Source organism: Mus caroli, unplaced genomic scaffold (assembly GCF_978045245.1).
Source record: "Mus caroli unplaced genomic scaffold, Mus_caroli_1 scaffold_7, whole genome shotgun sequence".
Taxonomy (NCBI): domain Eukaryota; kingdom Metazoa; phylum Chordata; class Mammalia; order Rodentia; family Muridae; genus Mus; species Mus caroli.
This window is the reverse complement of record NW_028227262.1, coordinates 101785505-101809478: the sequence shown is the minus strand read 5'-3', so window position 1 is coordinate 101809478 and position 23974 is coordinate 101785505. Positions and strand designations below refer to the sequence as shown.

The 23974-nt window shown below is 40.7% G+C and overlaps 1 protein-coding gene across 9 annotated transcripts in view; it reads right to left on the bottom strand.

Annotated features, from left to right (window-relative positions):
- Nucleotides 1-5279, bottom strand: part of Ezh2 (enhancer of zeste 2 polycomb repressive complex 2 subunit) — a 63449-nt gene extending 58170 nt beyond the window's left edge. For 4 of the 9 annotated variants that reach the window (XM_085840641.1, XM_085840648.1, XM_085840647.1 and 1 more), the window contains exon 1: nt 5143-5279. The gene's annotated coding sequence lies outside the window, so the exon portion shown is untranslated. Of the gene's footprint in view, nt 1-846; nt 884-4260; nt 4551-4749; nt 4776-4947; nt 5110-5142 lie in introns of those variants that run through there. The other 5 variants (XM_085840642.1, XM_085840646.1, XM_085840643.1 and 2 more) reach the window with 5 other exon arrangements.
- Nucleotides 5280-23974: the final 18695 nt, after the last annotated feature.

Sequence of the window (23974 nt, the reverse complement as noted above, 5' to 3'; positions counted from 1 at the left end):
GAATTTCAGCCGGGCGTGGTGGCGCACGCCTTTGATCCCAGCACTCGGGAGGCAGAGGCAGGTGGATTTCTGAGTTCGAGGCCAGCCTGGTCTACAAAGTGAGTTCCAGGACAGCCAGGGCTACACAGAGAAACCCTGTCTCAAAAAACCAAAAAAAAAAAAAAACAAAACAAAAAAAAAAAAACAAAAAACAAGAATTTCACTCCTTTTATATCATAATATCTTACTATACATATGCTTTCACTGCATTTTGTTTTCATCTGCTGATAAATGAATTAAAAAGTGAAGTAATATATCACAATTTAAAAAACTATGTCAAATAGTAGATGCTTTAATATCATAGTCAGAAACTGCTTAATGACAGGATTGCATTACACCTGGAGTGTACTTATACAAACTGATAGCAACAACAATGTCATTAAGCAATAATCTTATAGTACTTCATTATACAGTGCCTGAGTTCACTGTGCAGAAATTCCTTATCTCACTTCATTTCTGCTATACTTTTGTGTCAGAGAGTATAGAACTATGTGACCATTTTAGAACTTTATCAGCTTCATGGGCTGAAGAGATGGCTCATCAGTTATGAATGCTTGGTATTCAATCATGAGAACCTATATTCTGATCAATGCCCAGATAACAGCCAGGTATCTTGGAAATCGCAGTAACTCCAGCTCAAAGGGATTGGAAACCCAATTCTGGCTTCCTGTACACACGCATGCACATGTACTCACACATGCAAGCAAATAAATATTTTTTTAAGTTTTTAACTATGTGGGGGTGGGGTGAAGGAGTAGGTGGGGGAGTAGCTGGGGGAGGTGGTCTGGAAATCAAAGGACAACTTACTAGAGCCAAACAGTTCTCTCCACCTTGAAGGTTCAGGGTGAATCAAACTTAGGTCATCAGACTTGGTGGCAAGTACTTTTGCCCACTGAGCTATCTTGACAGCCTAATTTAAAAAAACAAATTGTAATAGAAAAAAAATGTATCAGCTCTAACTTCTATAACTTTTGAGATACTACTAGATTTGTCTCTACTTTTGACATTAAGAAAGAAGAATGAAGAGCCCTGCATGGTGGTGCACGCCTTTAATCCCAGAACTTGGGAGGCAAAGACAGGCGGATTTCTGAGTTCGAGGCCAGCCTGGTCTACAGAGTTCCAGGAGAGCCAGGGCTACACAGAGAAACCCTGTCTCAAAAAAAAAAAAAAACAAAAAAACAAAAAAGAATGAAGATCAGATTACAGAACTGCACAGCAGTGTACAGGACCATAGAAGAATGATGAAGAACAACCCAATAAGTGACTTATAATTAATTAGTCATTGCTTCCTTCAATTTTAGCTTCAAAACCTACCTGAAATTACAACAAGGTATCCTTCAGTTAAAAGTCTTGCCACCTTCAAGTAAAATATAGTGGCACATGCCTATCATCTTAGCTACTCAGGAGGCTAAGATAGGAATAGCATGAAAAACTAATAGTTTGAGACAGTTATGAACAACACAGCAAGATCTACTTCAAAAAAGAAAAAAAGAAAAGCAGAACCTGATGGTACACATTTATAAAACTAGCACTCAAAAGGCTAAACAGGAGGACCTCAAATCCAGGTCAGCCACAGCTACAAATAAAGACCTAGTCTCAAAAAAATTAAGTAAGTTTGGGATAGCATTTGAAATGTAAATGAAGAAAATATCTAATAAAAAAATTGAAAAGGAAGGAAGGAAGGAAGGAAGGAAGGAAGAAAGAAAGAAAGAAAGAAAGAAAGAAAGAAAGAAAGAAAGAAAGAAAGAAAGAAAGAAAGAAAGAAAGGCAGGCATAGTGGCCTATCCTAGCACTGAAAAGCCAAGTGAGGTAGGACTGCCTCAAATTTAAGGCCTGTCTGGGCTACATAGTAAATTCAAGACTAATCTGAGTTACACAGCAAGTGAGGGAGGAAGACCTAGCCTGTCTGCTTTGCCAATTTTCTTTATTATTGAGGAAGAATATGTGAACCCATGCATGAACATATAAGATAGCTTTTGGGAGTCGGTTCTCTCTTTCCCTGTGGGTTCCAGGAATCAAACTTGGGTTTCATAGTAAGCAGTTTTATTTATCTCACTGTTTTCCAAATCTCCCTGTCAATTTAGTTCACTGTATCTTTCCAATTTCCTTAAATCATTTGGTTATTAACTATTCTCTGGAAACTACCAACCTAAGTGTTAGGCAACCAATCAAAAATAGGACAGAAACTTTGTCCCACAACACTTAGACAGTGTGAAGCATAAACAAGTGAACAATTTGATACATGCTATAATAAAAGTATGAACAAAACTCTGTGAGTGCTGGGCGTGGTAGCGCACGCCTTTGATCCCAGCACTCGGGAGGCAGAGGCAGGTGGATTTCTGAGTTCGAGGCCAGTCTGGTCTACAAAGTGAGTTCCAGGACAGCCAGGGCTACACAGAGAAACCCTGTCTCAGAGAGGGAAAAAAAAAAAAAACTCTGTGAGTGTCTGAGACTTCTGGGACAACATCTCTAAAATAAAGCACATACTCTGATGGTCCTTTCTCTGAATTTAATGCATTGTTCCTTTCTACCCATGTTCCACCGTAAAGACCCTACCAACCTATTATAACTACTATGGAATTTACAGAAAAATTCACCATCTACACTGACATAAAGACTTCAAAGCTAATCTATAAACCATTTCTATAGCCCATAAATCATTTTATCAGCAGAGAAATTTTCCTTTGTTCGGTTTTTTTTAAGGCAAATCTACTTTCTTCATTATTATTTAAAGGCTAGTAATAAAATAAATCTAAACTTCTTGAGCATATGACTTCAAAGGATAAAGGACAACCTAAAGCAAACGAATTTTGGTGTGATTTGGAAAATCTGACTAAAACCTTTACACAGCCAACACAAAAATAATCACATGTATCCATGCAAAAGAATATCAGTACCAAAAAGAACACTTCTAGCTATACATGTCAACAAGTGGCTTTTTCTATCCCTATTTAGACTGCTTAAACATTTCTCATTTCTACTGAAACATAAGGCAAAAATTTCAACCAATTCTTCAGAGATTTTAGGAAATATATGTGGCAAGTACAAAACAGCAAATGTCAACTACAGGAAAAATCACATATTCAGGCAAAAACTGAATTGTTAAATTCTAAACTAATTTTCTACCAAAATTCTATACAACTAGCTCACCTCATACTGAATGAGATTATCAATAGGATTTTAATGTAAACATAAACCTTATGCTACAATCTCAACATTTAGAGCTGCACCTGGAATGTCTATTCTACGATGCTCCTGCAAATCAGAAACAACAGAAATTTGACACTGCATTTCTTTGTCTCCATTCATATGAAGCCGTAGATTGGCAGATGTACTTTAGGTCTCCATTAGATGAAACAGTGCACGAAGAGTATGTTCTTTTCTTTTGTTTTTTTTTAAAGAAATATATTCAAAACCCATCAAAATTAGAATATAGGATGCAATTTTCCTAAGTGTTTCATTCTCTAGTACACCTCTCCAAAGAGAAAAAGCAGGATTCTTTTCGTTTAAGACCAGAATCCAATCCGTTTCCAACTTGAGAATACAAGAACAGGAAATTAAATATAACCTAAATATTTCCACATTCTTCTAAGTAAATGTGAGACTTTTATTTCAAAATATGAATTCACTGCTAATATTCATTAATGAAAAGTAATAGAAAATACATTTTTAAATCGCCAAAAATATAAACTACATTCAACTGTGACAGCATTAGTATTTTTCAAGTGTTTTATGAGCCATTAAAAACCCATAGAATTAAACTGATAACGACTTTCCTGAAACTGAAAAGGCGTTGTAGCGTTGTTGTACAGTATTTTAAATATCAAAGACAAATTTTTACTTCAGATGAATTTAGATTCTACAGATCCTGTTAATAAGCAAAGTAAGTTTCTTTGAATTTTGACAGGAATACACTCGAATTTCTTAGGCAACAAATGCCTTTTCTGACTCACCAAAGCTTTTGTTCACGGGAAACATGACCCACTAAAAAGAAACTGTCAATTCTACAACGTAAACCCACATTTCTCGTGGGTATTTTATTTCGATCATCTAGTTCTATCATCTCTTCAACAACCAACCCCTGGAGATTTGGGGAATAATCACTGAGTAAATGACAGTTGATTTCGTTAGCACCTGTCGCCATTCTCAGAAGCACACAAGTTGGCCAAAACAGATTTTGTTTTTCTTTCAGGTTTTGGTCCTTTAGAAAGTAGAACTCACAAGACATTCACCAAGTTTTCCGAAAGCCCGTGCTTTCTCAATGTCTCCCATTTTCAAAAAGTAGCCCTGCAGCATAGGATCTGGTGCGTGCAAGGGGGGCTGAATAATGAAGTGAGAGAAGGAAACACAGCTGGACTCTTCCATCGAACTTAGCACAAAGCCAGTCGAGGACACTGGCAGCCCGAGGCAGTGGGAGACTCCCGGCTCTCAGGGAAATGTCAGCCGCAAGGCTAAGGGAGTTCCCACATTGTGCACGCAGTCCCGCCTTAGCAAGGCCCGGCGTTAGTCGGTCGCCCCCAGCAGGGCCAGGCAAGGACGAGCCCTGCCCACTCCCGCTCGCGTCGCGCCTCCCCACGCCCCCACCCGCGCGGCGGGAGCCCCGAGTGTCGCGTCCTCCCCTCCCCTCCCCTCCCGAGACACAGTCTGTCCTTTGTCTGAGTGCAGACTCTCGACTCGGTCCCACCAACTTGTGTGTAAGTCCTGTCCTACCCGGGCGCTCCCGCCTCCCAGCCACACAAAGAAGACTTGAGGCTCAGCGCTGCCGGCCCCGATCGGCCACAGGAACGCCCCCAGCCCCGGCCAGGCAGGACCAGGCTCCGGGACAGAAGCCCCCACCCCCGGCCCCCGCCCGCCCGCATCTGCCGGAATCCACAGTTCACTCGTGGGACCGCGTGGACCGCCACACACCTCACGACCCCTCAGAAAGCTGTCCCCTAGCCCTCCCTCCGCGCCTACAAAAGCGGCGCTCGAGTGAGACCCGCTTGGGCGATGCCGAAGACTGGCCAGGCACCCGCGCGGAGGTCCCGCGATCGCCGCCGCCCCGGGGATCCCTGATTCCAGATCCCTGACTGCCGACCACCAGCGGCCGACGGCGCGGACTACCTTCGTCCCGCGCGCCAGCCCGCGCCTCTCCCGCGCGTCGCCCCCAACCCGCCGCCACCGCCGCCGGGACTCCACTGCCTTCGATGTCCCACTGGGTGTCGGACGCGACCGGACCGAGCGCCAAACGCAGCAACCCAATCGCCATCGCTTTTATTTGGCCCCCCCAGCACTATCAAGCGCCTCTCCGATTGGAGGATGCGAGAGGGCGCCCGTCCAATCAGAGAGCCGGACGGGCTGGGAGCCTTCGGAGCGAGCTCCAGCCCTGGGAGCGCGAGGCTCGCCAGCGCGTGCGCGAGTGACAGGGCTCGCTCTGAGGAACGCGGCTTGCTGGGTGGAAGCGCCACAGTCGCTGTCTTTGTTCTTTTGCCAACGTGCGGTACCTCTCAGGAAAGCCGTGGACAGGCAGGCGGAGGCCGGGCACTTGGCGGGACCCGAAGCCCGCTATGGGCAGGAGGCGGGGAGGTCGGGATGGCGGGAACCGGCCGGGGGGCGGGCCAGCTCTTGGCGGGAATGGGCGCTGAGTGGTTCTCAGGAGGGGGAGGGGAGGAGACGGGCGGGCGCCAGAGCCAAGTTTGAAATAGTTCAAAACTCGGGTTGGTAACGGTCTTAACCGCCCTCTTCTCCGGCGTGCCATACTGGGCCGGGGGTCCAACACTTGTTGGCGCCACGGAAAGGAAGGCGCGTGACCGGCCCCACAGGGGATTCAATGCGGAGTGGGCCTCGCTCATGGAGAGCACCAGTAGGCAGATAAAGTTAGTGCGGTTCCTTTCGGCACCTTGGAGGTTTTGGCTAATAAAACTGGTGCCTAATCCCCTGACGACGGAAGAAAAAGCGACCAGATTTCTCTGAAAGGCCTTCCAAGCTGCGTTTATGGTTCTTAGCACTTATCAAGGTTTCAAGTTGTTTATTAACAACTTTTGAGAGCAGATAGCTCACCCCATGTTTTCTCAGCAAAGTGTAAGGAGTTTGCAACATTTGTCAATGGCATCTTGGGAGTCAACCTTTCTCCTCCCCGAGGAATAGAAATGTGCTGCTTAGACAGTACGCAGCCCAACCCCCACTCCTGGTTCAGTTAGCTGGCAATGAGGTGAATAATGGTATTTCAAATTTACTTTTAATAGGATGCATCTGAATAGCAAAATCCCACAGACCTGTGAAAACAGGTTCAATAATGAAGAGTTCAGACTGAGAATTTGTAACACTCTGGAAGTTATGTATCTGTATTGGTCGTGGTTCTCTAGAGGAACAGGTTGAATGAATGAATGTATTCATACTTTCACTGATAGAATGGATAGAGAACTGAGAATGAATATATACGTATATAGATTTTCAGAATATATAGAAAAAAGGAATATATACATAATCCTTCACTGGCATTAAAGCACACATCTTCTGGTTTCCTTCAGCCAAAGACACTCAGGCTTGTAGACTCAAGAACTAGTGGATTCTTGGGTTTTCCGTTGGTAGACAGTAATTGTTGAACTAGCTGGACCTACAGCCTGTAAGCCACTCTAATAAACTAGTGTGTGTGTATGTAAGCGGAAAATTCAAGAGTCCACTAGTTCAGTTCATAAGCTGGGATGCCTTCAGCTGAATGAACTTCATTATACACCTGAAATTCGGCATACATTATACATTGGCACAAATGCCAATAAAGGAATGGGCTTGCCAAGTAGAGTGAGGACAAGCAGGTGCAGCTTCCCACCTTAAAAGATCTGGATTAAAAGTCAAATGATTTAGTTAAGAAAAAAGCTTTTTCTAAGTGTTCCCTTAGTTTTTAGTTAATTCTTGGGTTTTACTTAATACCTGACAACCAAGAATAGCCAGAGAAAAATACACTCATGTCCAAATAAAAGAAAAATATGAGTTACTCAAGAGTGCTCTATAATGTGACAAACTAGCAGTCAACAATATATTAACCTGTCCTGGTAAAAATGCTATCCAACTACATCAACAACTTATACATGCTTTTTTTTTCTTTTTTTTCAGTAAACAATTTAGACTTGAGGTAACTGCTTATCTTGAACTTTGTGTTACTATTTTATGTGTCCTTTAATATTAAGTATTGATAACATTTTTATAGAAAAATCAAGGAATTTACATTAGGGACCATCAGTATATATATGGAGCTTCTAAAGAAATCCAAGAGTTGTAATGAAAATTGTTAGGTGTTTTGAAGCAAGAAATGTTAAATATTTAAACAAAACTGGTTTTAGAAAGGAACATTTTAGCCAGGTCCAGAAAAAGCACAAGACCTAGAATGGATGGGGCAACAAAAGTACTCCAAATAGACATGTACAATCTACACAGAAAATATAATTGGAGCTGAGAATTCTTATTTAAAAGAGTGAGCAGAAGTGCTCTACATTAAGTGCTTCTACATTAAGTATGTACTTTTTTAAATATAAAGTCTAGGTTGGAATAGTAAGGCTGAATGAGTACCAGTGAATCAGCATTGCCTTAATTCTGTGATGACATTAACCAACTACAAAAGATAGTTTAGGTTGTAGTGATGGGCAGAAAAAAATGAAATAACCTGACTTTGCAAATGAGTTGATTATGTAGAGAGGATTTGATATTTTGCAACAGTATTTATGAAGGCCAGGAAAATGAGAAAAAAAAAATATTTAGGCTTTGCTGGAAAGAAAAAACATCTGAAGATTTTAAAGAAAATGCTATACAGGCATGCCCTACAAACTTTTGCAATCACTTCAGTGAGAGGATGGTGTTTTGCTCTTTTAATGTATGTACAAAACACCAGCCATGTATGTGTGTGAATACTAGCTTTTAAGGGGACCTAGATGAATTAGAAAACCATGTAAAATAGATGAAAGGATGCGAGTCACCAAGATTTTTTAAGACACTGGTGGAAGTCATCCTGGCTTTTTAAGAGACTAAGATTCACAATCAAATTTAAGGGTTAAAACCAAAAATAGGAGATTTGAGCTCTGAAGCTACTGCTTCCACTGACACCTGTTAATGCCCCCAATGTTTGCTGGAGGTTGGAAGAAGGTAAAATTCAGAGTTAAGGCTTTTAGTAGAACAGAACTTCCTTTCAACCCAAGAGTGGGATTTGTTTCTTATGCCTTCAGATGGAAAAAATAAAACATAGAAACTAAGAAACAGCTTGGCCAAGAAAGAACTCATTGAAAAGATGGCTCTTGACCCCCAACTCTGTTATTTGTCAATGAGATTTTTACTAGATTATCCTGACTAGCCTTCAATTCTTGGGCCCATCCAGTCCTCCTACCTCCTTAATAACAGACAGCAGGTGATGTCAGCAGGGAGGTGGGAGAAATTAAAGAATGTTTTGTGTTCTAGGTGGATGCAATGCAAAATCGATAGGAAAAAGTAAAGGAGCATGAGGAAGGAAAAGAGCCCCAGCCACCAAATCTGGTAAAGTGTTACCAGCCAAGAATTTTGACACCAATAACAAATTTGCTATGAAAATTGCCTACAGAGAGAATATTTTTATGTAGAGATTTCTAAAAAGAATGTTAAAACATTAACTTGGTATATTACATCTATCTACCAGGCAGCTCTTGAACTTGATATGTCTACACCTCAGCATCCAAAGTACTGACACGACCATTTCCTGCATTAAAGTCTTTTGATCTTTTCTCATGCTTGCACTATCATCCAACAATGGCTCCCTTTCAGCTACTTACTGAAATTTGAATGTTGCACTGGAAGTTGTACTTTGGAAAATTCTCATACAAAGATTAGCCTGGGGTGATCTTAAAAGAATTATCAGGATGGCTAGATTCTGGCTGCTAACCTAACAACCTGAGTTTAAGCTCAGAATCCACAAGAGCCCAGGCACGGTGGGTGTCTTTAATCCTAGCACTTAGGAACCAGAGGCAGGCAGATCTCTGTGCCTTTCAGATCAAGGCCAGCCTAGTCCACATAGGGATTTCCAGGACAAACACCCTGTCTCACAAACAAAAAAGAACTAAACTATTTTTTTTTTTTTTTTTTTTTTTTTTTTTTTTTTTTTTTTTTTTTTTTTTTTTTTTTGGTTTTTCGAGACAGGGTTTCTCTGTATAGCCCTGGCTGTCCTGGAACTCACTTTGTAGACCAGGCTGGCCTCGAACTCAGAAATCCGCCTGCCTCTGCCTCCCGAGTGCTGGGACTAAAGGCGTGCGCCACCACGCCCGGTTTTTTTTTTTTTTTTTTTTTTTTTTTTGGTTTTTCGAGACAGGGTTTCTCTGTGTAGCCCTGGCTGTCCTGGCACTCACTTTGTAGACCAGGCTGGCCTCGAACTCAGAAATCCGCCTGCCTCTGCCTCCCAAGTGCTGGGATTAAAGGCGTGCGCCACCACGCCCGGCTGTAAACTATTTATTGAAGGTATAGATTGGCTGAATGTGGTGGTATACATCATTAATCTCAGCACACAGGAGACAGAAACAATGGATTCCTGTGAGTTGGAGGCCAGTCTGTTCCACATAGTTCCAGAGATCTAGTCCAGCCAAGACTACATAGTGAGACCCTGTCTTTAAAAGACATAAATTAGGGCCAGCAAGAAAGTTCATGAGACAAAAGTACATGCAGGTAAGCTTGAAATCAGGAGTTCCCCAGAACCCACATGATAGAAGGTTGAAACAAATTCTTGCAAATTTCCCTCTGGCTGCATGTGCCCTGTGACATACACCTACACACATGCATACCAAACAAATATAAAACAATTAATCTAGGTTATAGTAGCACATCCATAATCCCCACACTTGGAAGATGGAGGAAAGAAAATCCAGAGTTTAAGGTCAGCCTCTATTACCTAGCAAATTTAAGGCCAGCCTGGTTACCTAAGACTCTGTCTTCACAGTCAAAAGAAATGGTGTATTAGTGAGCTAGCAGAAATTTTTCAGTAAGATTTATTCATTTTATCCCTAGTTAACATTCTTGTTTTAATTTTTTTTAATTATAAAAAAAAAATTCCCACAGTTTCTAAAGAAACAGGACTTGACCATGTATGAAATTTAAAGTAACAAAGTGTTTTAGGAAGACAGCATTTGCCAGCATTATGTTTATACTCTAGCTAAGAGCCTCCATTTCTAGAAACCTTTCACAAAAGTTCTTATACATGCATATGAGGATAGTCATTAATTTGCAACTGATTGTTTATAGTACATAAAAAATGGTTCATCATTCAGGTTGTCATTAATGAAGTAGTAAATATTCATATATTTTATGCTGTTGCTAAGTGTTAATGCCATTATTAAAATGGATGATACCAAGTGAATGGGGTTAAATTTTTTAAGTTTTTTAATTAAACCTTAAGTAAACTTATCTGTACTGGTGAAGATTTCCAAGATGTGCTATGAACTGGAAAAGGTAAGTTATGAAACTATGTGAAGGAACTGGGAGCATAACACTGTTAAAGCATTTGCCTAGCATGTACAACATCCTAAGGTCAGTCAGTCTTTAGCATTTGGGAAACAAGGAGTCCCACTTTAGAATAAGGGAAGTAAAGTGTATGCATGAAAAACAATGTCCCTTATGGAAAAAGAACGGGAAGGGACAATGAGAGAAAGCCTCTGGTTCAGCTTTGTGCCTTCTGGCCTACCCTAGCCTCGTTAAAATGAAGCTATGTTTGTGGGGCGGTGGTGGCACATATTTTTAGTCCCAGCACTTGGGAGACAGAGACAAGGGGGATCTCTCTGAGTTCCAGGACATCCTGATCTACAGATTGAGTTCCAGGACACCCAGGGCTGCATAGAGAAACCCTGTCTTGATCTGGTGTGTGTGTGGGGGGGGGGGGGGTGGTTGTTACAGGCTGTAATATTTTTAAATACTATTTTTTTCATTTGTTGGTGTTTGGGGGGAGGGGGGGGAGTGCGGGTCCAAAGATTGAACTCTGGTCATCAGGTTTGCATGTAAGTACTTCTAGGCTGATTTATCTCACCAGCTTATCAGTCTTTTGTTGTTAGTTTCTTTGAGATGGTTGCTTAGGCTGGGTTTTGTCTACACAATTAGAGTCATCTGTGAAGAAGGAACTTCAATTGAGAAGATGCTTCTCTAATAATATCAAGCTGTAAGCAAACCTGTAGGGTCTTTTCTTAATTAGTGATCATTATTGAAAGGCTGGCAGATGGGTGCTGTAAGAAAACAGACTGAGCAAGTTAGGAGGGTCAAGCCAGTAAGCAGCACTCCTTAATGGCTTTTGTATCAGCTCCTGCCCTAGTTTTCAATGATGAAATGTTATATAGAAGAAAATGAAATAACCCTTTCTGTCCCAAGTTACTTTTGGTCACAGTTTTTCAGCACAGCAGTAGAAACCATAAACATGGGTCTTACAGCCAAGATTGACTTAAAATTGTGTAGCTAAAGATGATGCTGAATCCTCATTTTAAAATTTTAAAATACTACTCTTTAGTTTGTAAAAGATATTCATCCTAAAACATATAGTACATGAAAATCACCAAAGCCACCTCTCTTCTGGTGGAATTACCCTGTCACTCTCAAAGACCCCACTTCTACCCCCAGAAAAAACCCACTTTCCCATGTTCTTGTTACTTAGCTTCATTTTGAGAGAACTACTAATCTGCAAATGCAATATGTAAAAAAATAAATAACATGGAAATTCCAAGAAGCAAACAGGTATGTTAGGACATATAGAACATGATGTGGGCAACTTGCTATTCCTAGGGACTTCGTATGAACTGTACTGTGAAGCAAACACGCCCGGCTCTGATTACTTCTTCTAAATCTAATTTACTTTCTTTTACAATGTGAAACTTCTCTACCTATTAGGCTAATCTAACAATAACTTCTTTTTCTCTCGAGGCTTAAGGTTCTCCAACTAAGTCAAACATTTGTTACCTAACCTAACATTTTATTAAGAAGATAGTCACCGGGTTGTGGTGGCGCACGTCTTTAATCCCAGCACTCGGGAGGCAGAGACAGGCGGATTTCTGAGTTCGAGGCCAGCCTGGTCTACAGAGTGAGTTCCAGGACAGCCAGGGCTACACAGGGAGAGAAACCCTGTCTCGAGACAGTCACCTAACAGAAGTTGGAACCAAAGCTCAGGTGACAGAGCTAAAAAGGAATGCTGGTATCACAGGATCATCCAAGGTTAAAGGAACGTCAATGCAGCTACATAAGTTACTTTTGACCACCATCCATTCTGACCATTCTGCGTGATTGTACCCAGTCTAGTTGGGCAGTGTGTATGCCCTATGAGTTATAAAAATAAAATGAAACTGGTCTAGTGGTGTAGACCTGTAAATCTGAGATACTCAGGAGGCTGGGGCAGGAGGATAGGTATGGACTATATGAGTGAGTTTTAAAGCCAACCTGAGCAACTTAATGAAACTCTGTCAAAAAGTATGAAAAGGGGGATGGGAATTTAGTTTCTTATTAGAATTCTAAATAATAATATAGAATGCAGGATCAGCAAGATTGCTCAGTGGGTAAAGGCACCTGCTGCCTAATTACTACCTCAGTTTGATTCTTGGAAACCACATTACTGCAAGTTGTCCTCTATGTGGTATGTGCATTCACCCACACACTCATATACATAGTGGTTTGAATAAGAATGCCCTCCTAGGCAGGGTGTGGTGGCGCACGCCTTTAATCCCAGCACTTGGGAGGCAGAGGCAGGCGAATTTCTGAGTTCAAGGTCAGCCTGGTCTACAGTGTGAGTTCCAGGACAAAAAACTCGCCCCACAATATAATTTCCTCACACTATGGGATGTCCCACTTAGCCATATAACTTGGGATGGTCAATAGCTTGTTGGTGACTATCTTAGTTATTTTTCTATTGCTGTAATAAGACACCATGACCAAGGCAGCTTATTCAAGAAAAAGTTTAGTTTGGGCTTACAGTTTCAGTGGCAGGAAGAACTGATAACTTAAATCGTGATCCACAAGTAGGAGACAAAGACAATGGGAATGGCAAAGACTTTAGAAAACCTCAAAGTCATCCCGCCAACAAACCTCCTTCAATAAGAGCACACCTCATAATTCTTCCCAAATAGTGTCACCAACTGGGACCAAGTATTCAAACATGAACCTATAGAGGCCATTCTCATTCAAAGCACCACAGTGACTATAATACAAGCAAAGTCTTGAAACACATCTGTGCATGTGATTTGACTCATTGCTCCTCTTACACTGATGAAATATTTAACAGAAAACTCAAGAATTGCCCACATAGGGATCTGTTGCCAGCTCAAACCACTGAGGACTAGAAGACTTCCGAACTAAACTGGTCCTAACACAGCGTATAAAACTCTAGGTCCTGTTTTGCCTTTCCCGTTTTAGTATATGATATGTCTGCTGATTTTTGATTCTCTTTCCATTTTGTATATTGGCTTATTCCCATGCATGTCACCTCATGGTTGTAAGATAGATGTTGTGGTTTAAAGACGTATATATGAATTCAAAACAAAGAGGAGGAAGATGAATTAGTCTGCTTTTTGTTGGGTGTTAAGAAAGTTCCTCAAGGGCTGGTGAGATGGCTCAGTGGGTAAGAGCACCCGACTGCTCTTCCGAAGGTCCAGAGTTCAAATCCCAGCAACCACATGGTGGCTCACAACCATCCGTAACGAGATCTGGCACCCTCTTCTGGAGTGTCTGAAGACAGCTACAGTGTACTTACATATAATAAATAAATAAATCTTTAAAAAAAAAAAAAAAAAAAGAAAGTTCCTCAAAAGCTTCCCTACATCTCACTGAGAAGAAATGCAATTCACATGAACAGACAGTGCTAGCTAAAAGGGTGATGGGGGGAATTGAGTATTCGGTGAAAGAAAAAAGTTGTCAGAATTAGACCAGGAACACTGTCTTCCTGAGCAAGATCAGGCTTGCTCTGAATAGCCAACCAGAGACCTGGTGAGACCCTGTCTCAAAAAGAGAACAATGTAACTGGTGTATGAAAAACAACACAATGGGATAGGAGAGATGGCTCAGCGGTTAAGAGCACAGACTTCTCTACCAGAGGTCCTGAGTTCAATTTCCAGCAACCACATGGTGGCTCACAACCATCTTAATGAGATCTGATGCCCTCTTCTGGTGTGTGTGAAGAAAGCAATGGTGTACTCATATACATAAAATAAATCAATCTTTAAAAAAAAGTAGATTCAATAATCTACCTCTTTTGTATTATTATTATTATCATTATTATTATTGGGTATATTCTTATACCCCCTTTTTCTTCTCAACCCCTTTCCCTAAGAAAGATGGAAAGAGAGAAATCCCTAAGTCTAAATTTCTCTGTTTTGTATTCTTTATGATCAAGACGATTTAACAACTTGCAAATAGACACCTTAGAGGATACAACAAACATTCATAATCCATCTGAAGACCAAAAACCATCTACCTTGCCTTTGGGAATAAGGTGCCTTTCTCTTAAAATTGTTTCCTATTGATTTTGAGGCCATAGGTTTTTTTTTTTTGGGGGGGGGGGGGCAAGAAGATTGGAAAAATAGTTAAGAAAGCTAGTTGTAACATTTGTTGTCCAATCCCCAAGAGCTGTAAAAATTTGAGGTTGAATAAAGTGCTGACTGGAACAGTCTGTGATGCTGGACAACTTGAGTTAGCTATTTTGAAGTTGCCCTGAGAGCAATTCTTTTGAGGAAACAGCATAGAGGTAGTCTGAGGTAGGATCAGGCAGAGTGTTAGAAAAATATGCCTCAGTGTTTTAGCATCTTTGAGGGGGGTTCTTGTCAGGGTTCTTTTTTTTGGTTGATTTTCTGTGAGCATAAAAGTTCTAACAGAAAAATAAACAATTCTGCATTAACATGTATGGACTGTGCAAGGTGCACAAATCAGGTAATGAAGATTCTTTGCTCTTTGAACAAATGAAAGACACGTCTTTTTTGTGTTGCTTTAAAAGTTATTAACTCTATAGTTCTTAATATAACCTGGCCACCCCACCCCCACCCCAGTAATTGAGGCAATTTATTTAATCATAACAATTTATTTAGTCAGCTTTAGCACAAGTACTAGGTGAATTACTGCTACTCTATTTTTCTATTCACTAGATTGTTGATTCCTCAGCTGCACTCAAGTATTTGCATTTTGAATCCTGCCATATAGTCCTGTTTGGTTATTTCTACTCCAGCTATCTTTCCTGGGAGGGGTGGGGAGGCAGCATTTCACTTAACCACATGCTCTTGGTTCATCACATTTAATGGGGACCTCCTGTTCTGTCTCCTTTATCCTTCTCCTTTCTCCTCTCTCTTCATGGCTCCTACCTACAACCCCCAGCCCAGTAGCCAAAATTCCTCCTACCTCTATTCTCCCTAATAATGGTCTGTCAGCCACATTAATCAGCCTGAGAAATAAGATGAGCAAAGTTTACATAGCATCATCTGCTTATCTAGGGCAACAGATCTTCAGGGTCAGTATTTAGCATTTGAATGCATAGCAGCACCAGACCTACCCCTAGCTAGTATTGGCTTTTCCAGAGGACCTAGGTTCAATTCCCAGCACTCATAATGGCTCAGAAGAGCATCCAAAAGCCGGGTGTGGTGGTGCACGCCTATAATCCCAGCATTTGGGAGGCAGAGGCAGGTGAATTTCTGAGTTTGAGGCCAGCCTGGTCTACAAAGTGAGTTCCAGGACAGCCAGGACTACACAGAGAAACCCTGTCTTGGAAAAAAGGGAAAAAAAGAAGAGCATCCAAAACAACATAATGAAAACTTTTACCTTGTATGCGAACTTAAAAAATGATAATCTTTAAGAGTCAGTCTAAGGAAGACAAATATCTATGCACAATCCCTTAACTACTTTAAATACTTGGTCTACATAATAGGGAAACAGAAAAAATGATTTTTACCATTTTGAGGAGCAGCCTGAACTTTGAGCAGCTGAATAAGAAGCGAATGTCTTCTTTATTTGTTACCTTTCTCTTGTGACAAAATACCAGATAGAATCAGATAGAGCTTATCTTGGTTCAGGATTTAAGAGTACCATGGCCGCAAGAGTCTGGAACTTTCTCAGAGATACAATAGAAGGTATGTCTCCCCATTGATTCTAAGTCCTCCCAAGTTGACAACAAAGAGTTGCCATCACAATGCCCTATCCCACCACCAATTTCCAAACAGTCTTTCAAGCTCAAAGCTCTTGAAAACTACCCATATCCAACGGCCTGTTGAAAATCAACTCAGACCTTCAACCTGGTGCTCCACATGGCTTTGGGGCTCTATTGTGCCTTTCCGGTTTTAGTGATAATGGTGTGTCTGCTGATTACTTCTATCTACCTACAGCTGACAAACCTTAACAGGATCTAAAATGAGATAATGTGGAAAGTAGAGATTTTTAGTGTTTTCCTATTTTTTTATGTGAAAATTTAAAAAAATTAAAAACCAAATTCCTTTTTTAGTTAGCTGGGGCTTTGGGGGGGGGGAGTGGCTAATTTGCTTTATAGGATTTTTAACTTTTAATTTTTTTAGATTTCCTTATTTGATATATGTGACTCTGACCAAGCAAGTGAAAGATCCCTATGACAAGAACTTCAAGTCTCTAAAGAAAGAAATTGAAGAAGACATCAGAAGATGGAGAGATCTCTCATGCTCATAGATCAGAAGGATAAACATAGTAAAAATGGTCATGACTTCATGAAATTCGCAAGCAAATGGATAGAACTTGAAAATATCCTGAGTTTCATGTGTTTTGCAAATTGTATCTTACATCTTGGGTATTCTAAATTTCTGGGCTAATATCCATTTATCAGTGAGTACATATCATGTGAGTTCTTTTGTGATTGGGTTACCTCACTCAGGATGATGGCCTCCAGGTCCATCCATTTGCCTAGGAATTTCATAAATTCATTCTTTTTAATAGCTGAGTAGTACTCCATTGTGTAAATGTACCACATTTTCTGTATCCATTCCTCTGTTGAGGGGCATCTGGGTTCTTTCCAACTTCTGGCTATTATAAATAAGGCTGCTATGAACAGAGTGAAGCATGTGTCCTTCTTACCGGTTGGAACATCTTCTGGATATATGCCCAGGAGAGGTATTGTGGGAACCTCCCGTAGTACTATGTCCAATTTTCTGAGGAACTGCCAGACTGATATCCAGAGTGGTTGTACAAGCTTGCAATCCCACCAACAATGGAGGAGTGTTCCTCTTTCTCCACATCTTCACCAGCATCTGCTGTCACCTGAATTTTTGATCTTAGCCATTCTGACTGGAGTGAGGTGGAATCTCAAGGTTGTTTTGATTTTGCATTTCCCTGATGATTAAGGATGTTGAACATTTTTTCAGGTGCTTCTCAGCCATTCAGTATTCCTCAGTTGAGAATTCTTTGTTTAGCTCTGTACCCCATTTTTTAATGGGGTTATTTGATTTTCTGGAGTCCATCAATGGAAAGAGAGGCCCATTGGTCTTGCAAACTTTAAATGCCTCAGTACAGGGGAACACCAGAGCCAAGAAGTGGGAGTGGGTGGGTAGGGGAGTGCGGGGGGGGGGGGGGGGTATGAGGGACTTTTGGGATAGCATTGGAAATGTAAATGAAGAAAATATCTAATAATAATAATAATAAAAAGAAAGAAGTGTCACATTTCTCAATGCTGTACATCCAATGTAAATTTTGTTTCTAAAATATACCACAAATTAAGCACAGTAAAATTTCTTTATTTTTCCATAAAAAAAAAAAAAAAAAAAGAAAGAAAATATCCTGAGTGAGGTAACCCACCCAAGCACAAAAGAACACACATGGTATGTACTCCCTGATAAGTGGATATTAGTCAAAAATAATCTTGGAATATCCACAATACAATTCAGACCATATGAAACCCAAGAAGAAAGAAGACCACACCAAAGTGTGGTGTTCCATCCTACTCAGAAGGGGGGAGAAAATAATCTTGAGAAGGAGAGAGGGATCTGGGAGGGGGAGAGGAAGAGGAGGGAAAAGGGGGGGATGGTTAAGAGGAAGTGGGGGAGAAGTGCAGAGGGTCAGGATTTTGAAAGGAGATGTGTAGCGATGGGAGGGGAACTGTGGGAGCCACTAGAAAGTCCCAGATGCTAGGGACCCAAGAGGTTCCAAAAACCCAACAGGGAGGAAATTAGCTCAAATACCCAACAAAGGGGAGACAGAATCTGTAGAGACCATATGCAGTGGATGGGCATGGCGCCTGACCAATACAGATGCGGATCCATGCAGCTAAACATTGGACTGAGTACGGGGACCTCAATGGAGAAGTTAGGGCAAGGCCTGAAGGAGCTGAAGGGGTTTACAACCCCATAAGAGCAACAACAATATCAACCAACCAGACGCCCCTCCAAAGCTCCTAGGAACTAAACTGAACCAAAGAGTACACATGGGGGCACCTATGGCTCCAGCTGGATATGTAGCAGAGGATTGCCTTATCGAGCATCACTGAGGGGAACCCCTCAGTTCTGGGGAGGCTCAATTACCCAGGGTAGGGGAATGCTAGGGTGCTGAGGCAGGGTGGGCAGGTGGGGGAGCACTCTCATTGATACAGCGGGAGGGAGGTGATAGGGAGTTTGTGGAGGGGAAACTGGGAAGGGTGATACCATTTGAAATGTAAATAAAGCTGGGTGTGGTGGCACACGCCTTTAATCCCAGCACTCAGGAGGCAGAGGCAGAAGCAGGTGGATTTCTGAGTTCAAGGCCAGCCTGGTTTACAAAGTGAGTTCCAGGACAGCCAGGGCTACAAAGAGAAACCCTGTCTCAAAAAACCAAAAAAAAAAAAAAAAAAAAAAAGAAAGAAAGAAATGTAAATAAATAAAATAACCAATAAAAAAAGCTATGTGTGTGGTTCAAATCATCACATTCTTCTCTAATGTGACAGTCTCCTTTGTTTGGTTTCAGCGGGATTCTGCTCTTTATATTGGTTCTGATTTCATGAAGACCAAATCATTCTGAAGCAATTATGAAACATCTCCCATAGAGTTGCAGCCTAGGGCAGATCGAAGAATTAACTCAAAAACAGAAGAGCCTCAAGCAGCCTTCTGTTAGGCAGTGGCCATCCCCTAAAGATGATTTCAGGGAAAGCCTTTGCACAGCAAACATCTGAATGGATGGCATCAGAGGGGATAGGGTGAACAGAGCCTAGATTCTGTGGATGGAGAGTCAGGCTAAGGTTTCAGAAGAAGGCTTTAAGATCCAGTTTCTTCCGTTTGACCCAGTCAGCTAAGCCTGTGCTTATTGGCTGCCTGTGATTGCACTCTTTTGGCACCTGATCATGCCTCCAACTCAAATTCAGCTTCCTAAGCTGCTCCTGATCTAAGCTCCAACCTTTCCAGAGCTTCACAGGATGAATAAAGGCCTGGATACCAGTGAAAACAGTGGAAACCGCCCCCCCCCCCCCGAACACTGTAAAAGGTATAGTGAATTTGCATCTATCACCTTATTTTTCTAATTTTCTTTTTGCTCAATGTACGCTTTCTTTGAGTCTTGTATTTTTACACAAATTTAGATTAAACCCTGACAGTCTAGTAATCTAGAAGTTCTTTTGCTCTAATATTAAATGTGTAGTTTGTTTGATGAAAATTTCCCCATGCAAGTGAGCTAACAATTTCAAAGACTCAAATGCATGTAAAATTAATAAACCTGAACATTGTTTAAAGCACAATCATGGTAAAAATCCTCAAATTGAAATCCCTGTTGCAGGGATCATTTACATCATTTCGTATGTACATGGTGGCTCATGCCTTTAGCCTCAGCACTTGGGAAGCAAAGGCAGATGGACCTCTTTGAGCTCAATCCCAACCTGGTCTATGTAGTGAGTTCCAGTATAGCCAGAGCTACATAGTGAATTTCTTAACCAAATAACATTTGTCCTGTAGTGAGCAACTTTAGTACCAGTGTAAAGTGTACCACAAGGGTAAGTTCAAATGTTCTTAAGGCCTCTGTTATAACTGCAAAAGGCCAGAGGTTGAGGGTCTGTACAACTAACTAATCTGACAGAAAAGAGTGGGCAAGATTTAAAGTAAGCAAAGGTGGCCGGAGAGGCAGAGGTGGGAATGGGAAATCAGCAACTAAGGAATACTTACTATGTGCCAGTTGTTGACTACTTATTTCATATCTACCAGTTCTTCTAATCTCACATTTAATATAGAAGGAAAGGAAGTTCCCCTCAAAGATGGAAAAACTGATTCATGGGAACTCCTATAAGTGGCCTGATGCCATAGATCCTATTTATTTTTTTCTCTATTGTATTTCCATGATTTTACACTATACCCTGTGCATGGAAGACATTTAATAAATATTTGTTACATAACTTGCCCTGATTTCTTAATGAGGTCCACTCAGAGCATCAGACTTGAATACGATGTTAACTAATTAAGGGTGCTCTCTGTCTCCTTTGAGACAGAGGATCATCTATAAGCCTCCAGTTCTCTGATACAATCAGGACCACATGCTCTGACTATATCTGTGTCTCAATCCTTGTAAAATTCATCTGAGGAAGTTGTTCTGGGGGTCAGGTTCCCAGATCAGCAATCCAAACCATGTAGTTGGCATGGCTATCTTTCCTCGTGGATAATCTCTAAATAAGACAATCATAAGGCAGCCAATATCTTTCCTTCATCTGACTTACCACCCCCACCACCAAATGTCTAATAATATCATGTCCCATGTCCCCACAAACATAAGAGCATTAGAACAATGCAGATCCTTAAGAGGATTATATTACTACTGAGAGACCAAATCTACTCCATCTTGGAACTGGCCTCCATCTTAAAAAGAAAAAAAAAAAAATCCTGAGAACTTGATCTGCAGCAGAACCCAAGCTGCACCCACATACCAGGAAGAACCCCACAGCTTGTTCTTGGCCAGAGTTACTTCCTGGCTACTTCAGTTAATCAAAGATGTGCTGTTTCAGATGTACTTTCAAACCATTTGTGATTTTATATGGTCTTGCTTCAGAGCACCCACCTGTCAGCTTACAAAAGACATTCAGTTAAATGCTTGCCAGGCGGGACCTCACACACACACCCCCCTCACTTACTTCCATTTTCTATAAAACCATGTCCCAGTGAGAGTTTGGGGCTGCTTCACTAAACAATCCTGTCAGTCTGTGGTGAGTAAGCCCAAACTCAAGTTTGTAATAAGGAGACCCTAATGTGATTACATCAGAAGAGGCTCCTTGGGGGTCTTTTGGGGATCACAAATGCTTCCTGGCACAACATTGGCACAACACTATTAGTTTTGATTTTACAGCTATGTTAGTCAAATTAATTTCTTCTGAGCTGAGATTTACATATATTTTTACAATCGCTATTACAAAAAAACAGAATATTTTCACTTTCTCTTCTGATTTAGTTAATTAAATGTCTTTGTAACTAGCAAAGAGATTGCTTCTCACAATATCTAAGAAGTTGATACAACTACTGAATTAGGATGCATAATCAAAAATTTCTTTGGGATTAGTGCAATTGAGTTTTTATTGTTCCCTACTCATATACACACACACACACACACACACATATATATATATATATATATATATATATATATATATATATATATACATACATATATAAATACACACTCAGATACTCCACTACCCCACCACCCCTCCTCCTCCAAGTATTATATACAATATATTAAACCTTCTGGTTTGTTTGGGCTCCCCAGTATTTTATGAAACTGACTTCATTATTCTTGGTTTCTCTATATATTTATAATAAACACGCATAGATGGATAGACAAATAGATAGACTGATGATAGATAGATAGATAGATAGATAGATGGATATGTAGCATGTTGTTTAGCGTGGGCTTTTTAAAACTACACACTACATGTTTACACACATTTTCTCCAGAAACATTTGAAAATAAATATTTGCTAAATTTTATAAACCTCCTGCCCCTTAAATAACTCAGTATGGTTTTCCTTTTAAAAAGACTATTTCCAGATGGGCATGATGGCACATTCCCATAACTCCACACTCAAAAGATAGAGGCAGGAGGATTAGGAGTTCAAGATCACCTGTGCTACATAGCAACTTTAAAGTCAAATTAGGATGAATGAAACTCTCTCAAATTTTTTCCTCACACTTCTGCAATACAACTACCAAAATCAGGAGTTTAACATTGACACGACTGAAAGAACACTATTACTCATACTATAAAATTCATTTTGCCAAACTGACTTAACTTTTATTTATTTTTAAGAAAAGAACTTGCTGCCAGGTGGTAGTGGTACATGCCTTTGATCTTAGCACTGAGGAAAATATTCTTCTTTAATTAGTGATATGTTGGGAACAAGGAATGCTGCTGAAGTCCCCAAAGTTTCTAATTTTTAAGTTAAATTTTATTTTACTGTGTGTGTCTGTCTGTGTCTGTGTGTCTGTGTCTGTATCTGTATATCTGTATGATGTGGAAGATAGGCCATGATGAGCATATAGTTTACACAGTTGGTTCTAACTTTATGCATGTTTTAGTAGTCCAACTCAGACCACCTTGCATAACAAATGCCTTTAGTCACTGAGCCATATCACTGGCCCCAAGATTTCTAGATCATAAAGTTCACCAGTGGATAGTTATAGCTCAGGAGACTCAAGGAGATGTTTCCTCTCCTCTTGGTTTGAAACCATTTATTTCAACTGCTGCATTTCTTATAATGCCCAGGGATTGGTAAACTTCCTAGTGAAGCTCTATGGTGATTTTGTCATAGTGGTGGCAGTGGTGATACTGCTGGTGCTAATGGGGGTTGGCCTGTAAGTCTCTTAGAGTCTTACTCCTAAAGTTATATCAAGCATATATACAAGGCTATCTATAACTTTTGCTTGTGCTAATCCCATATAATACAATGCACTAGGAAACAACCACAAGGGCAATTGTGGAAGATGGACTGTGCAGCTTCCTGGATGATGTCCCCTTAAATGTTTATTTTTGGAAGTCTTGACACTCTCTATACAAAGGCCTTCATTGTGTCGCTTGTGTGGTATCCTCTTTAGATCTTTTGAGTACAGCCCCTCATCTTGGATGAGCAGAATTTATAGATTGATGAAATTGTTAAAATTAAAGAAAATTTGAGAATGACCACTAAATCACAAACATGGTGTGCCATCACTAAGTAGATTAAAGAACATGCAGATGCTTGCCTGGAAGAACCTCTGACTCAAGAACCTCTGAAAGTTCCAAGTACCCACACAGTGGTTCACAACTGCCTGCAACTCCAGTTTTAGGAATCTGAAACCCTCTTGAATCTTCCTTGGGCACCAGCATGAATCTGATATACACATGCACATTCAGGGACTCTTGAGTACACATACAATTTTTAAAAAAATTATTATTTTTAGATTTCATTTTGTATATAAGGGTGTTTTACCTGTATGTACATATACATGTGTACTACATGAACATCTGGTGCCTATGGAGGCCAAAAGAGGACATTGGATTCCCTGAGACTTAAGTTATAGACTGTGAGCCACAATGGGGTGTTGGGAATTGAACCCAGGCTCACTAGAAGAGTAACAAAGGTCCTTAATTGCTGAGCTGTCTCTCTAGGTCCCGATAATTATATATACATAAATGTGTTTAAAAATTAAAAACTTTGTGGACTTCAGTAACTTTCCTGGCTCCCAACATATCACTAATTAAAGAATATTTTCCTCAGTTTAATCTGTTATCAGAGGGAAGAATATCCCCGTGTTCCTAAGACAGTAATATTTGGGTTGAACCATGCTGCTTCTAGTAGATTCATAGGGAATCATGTGCTAGATTGTATATTGTATACATGATCCCAACATACATCTATACCAAGTCCTTCCCAGAGCCCAGACTCTGTTTGACTGAATAGAACAGAACAGAGCTAACAATGTAATTCCAGTTCCTGCCTAAGACCTTCTGGCACTGCAAGCTCTCCTTCCTGCCTCTTTATAATAGTCAATAGTCATTCTTCCATTTTTCT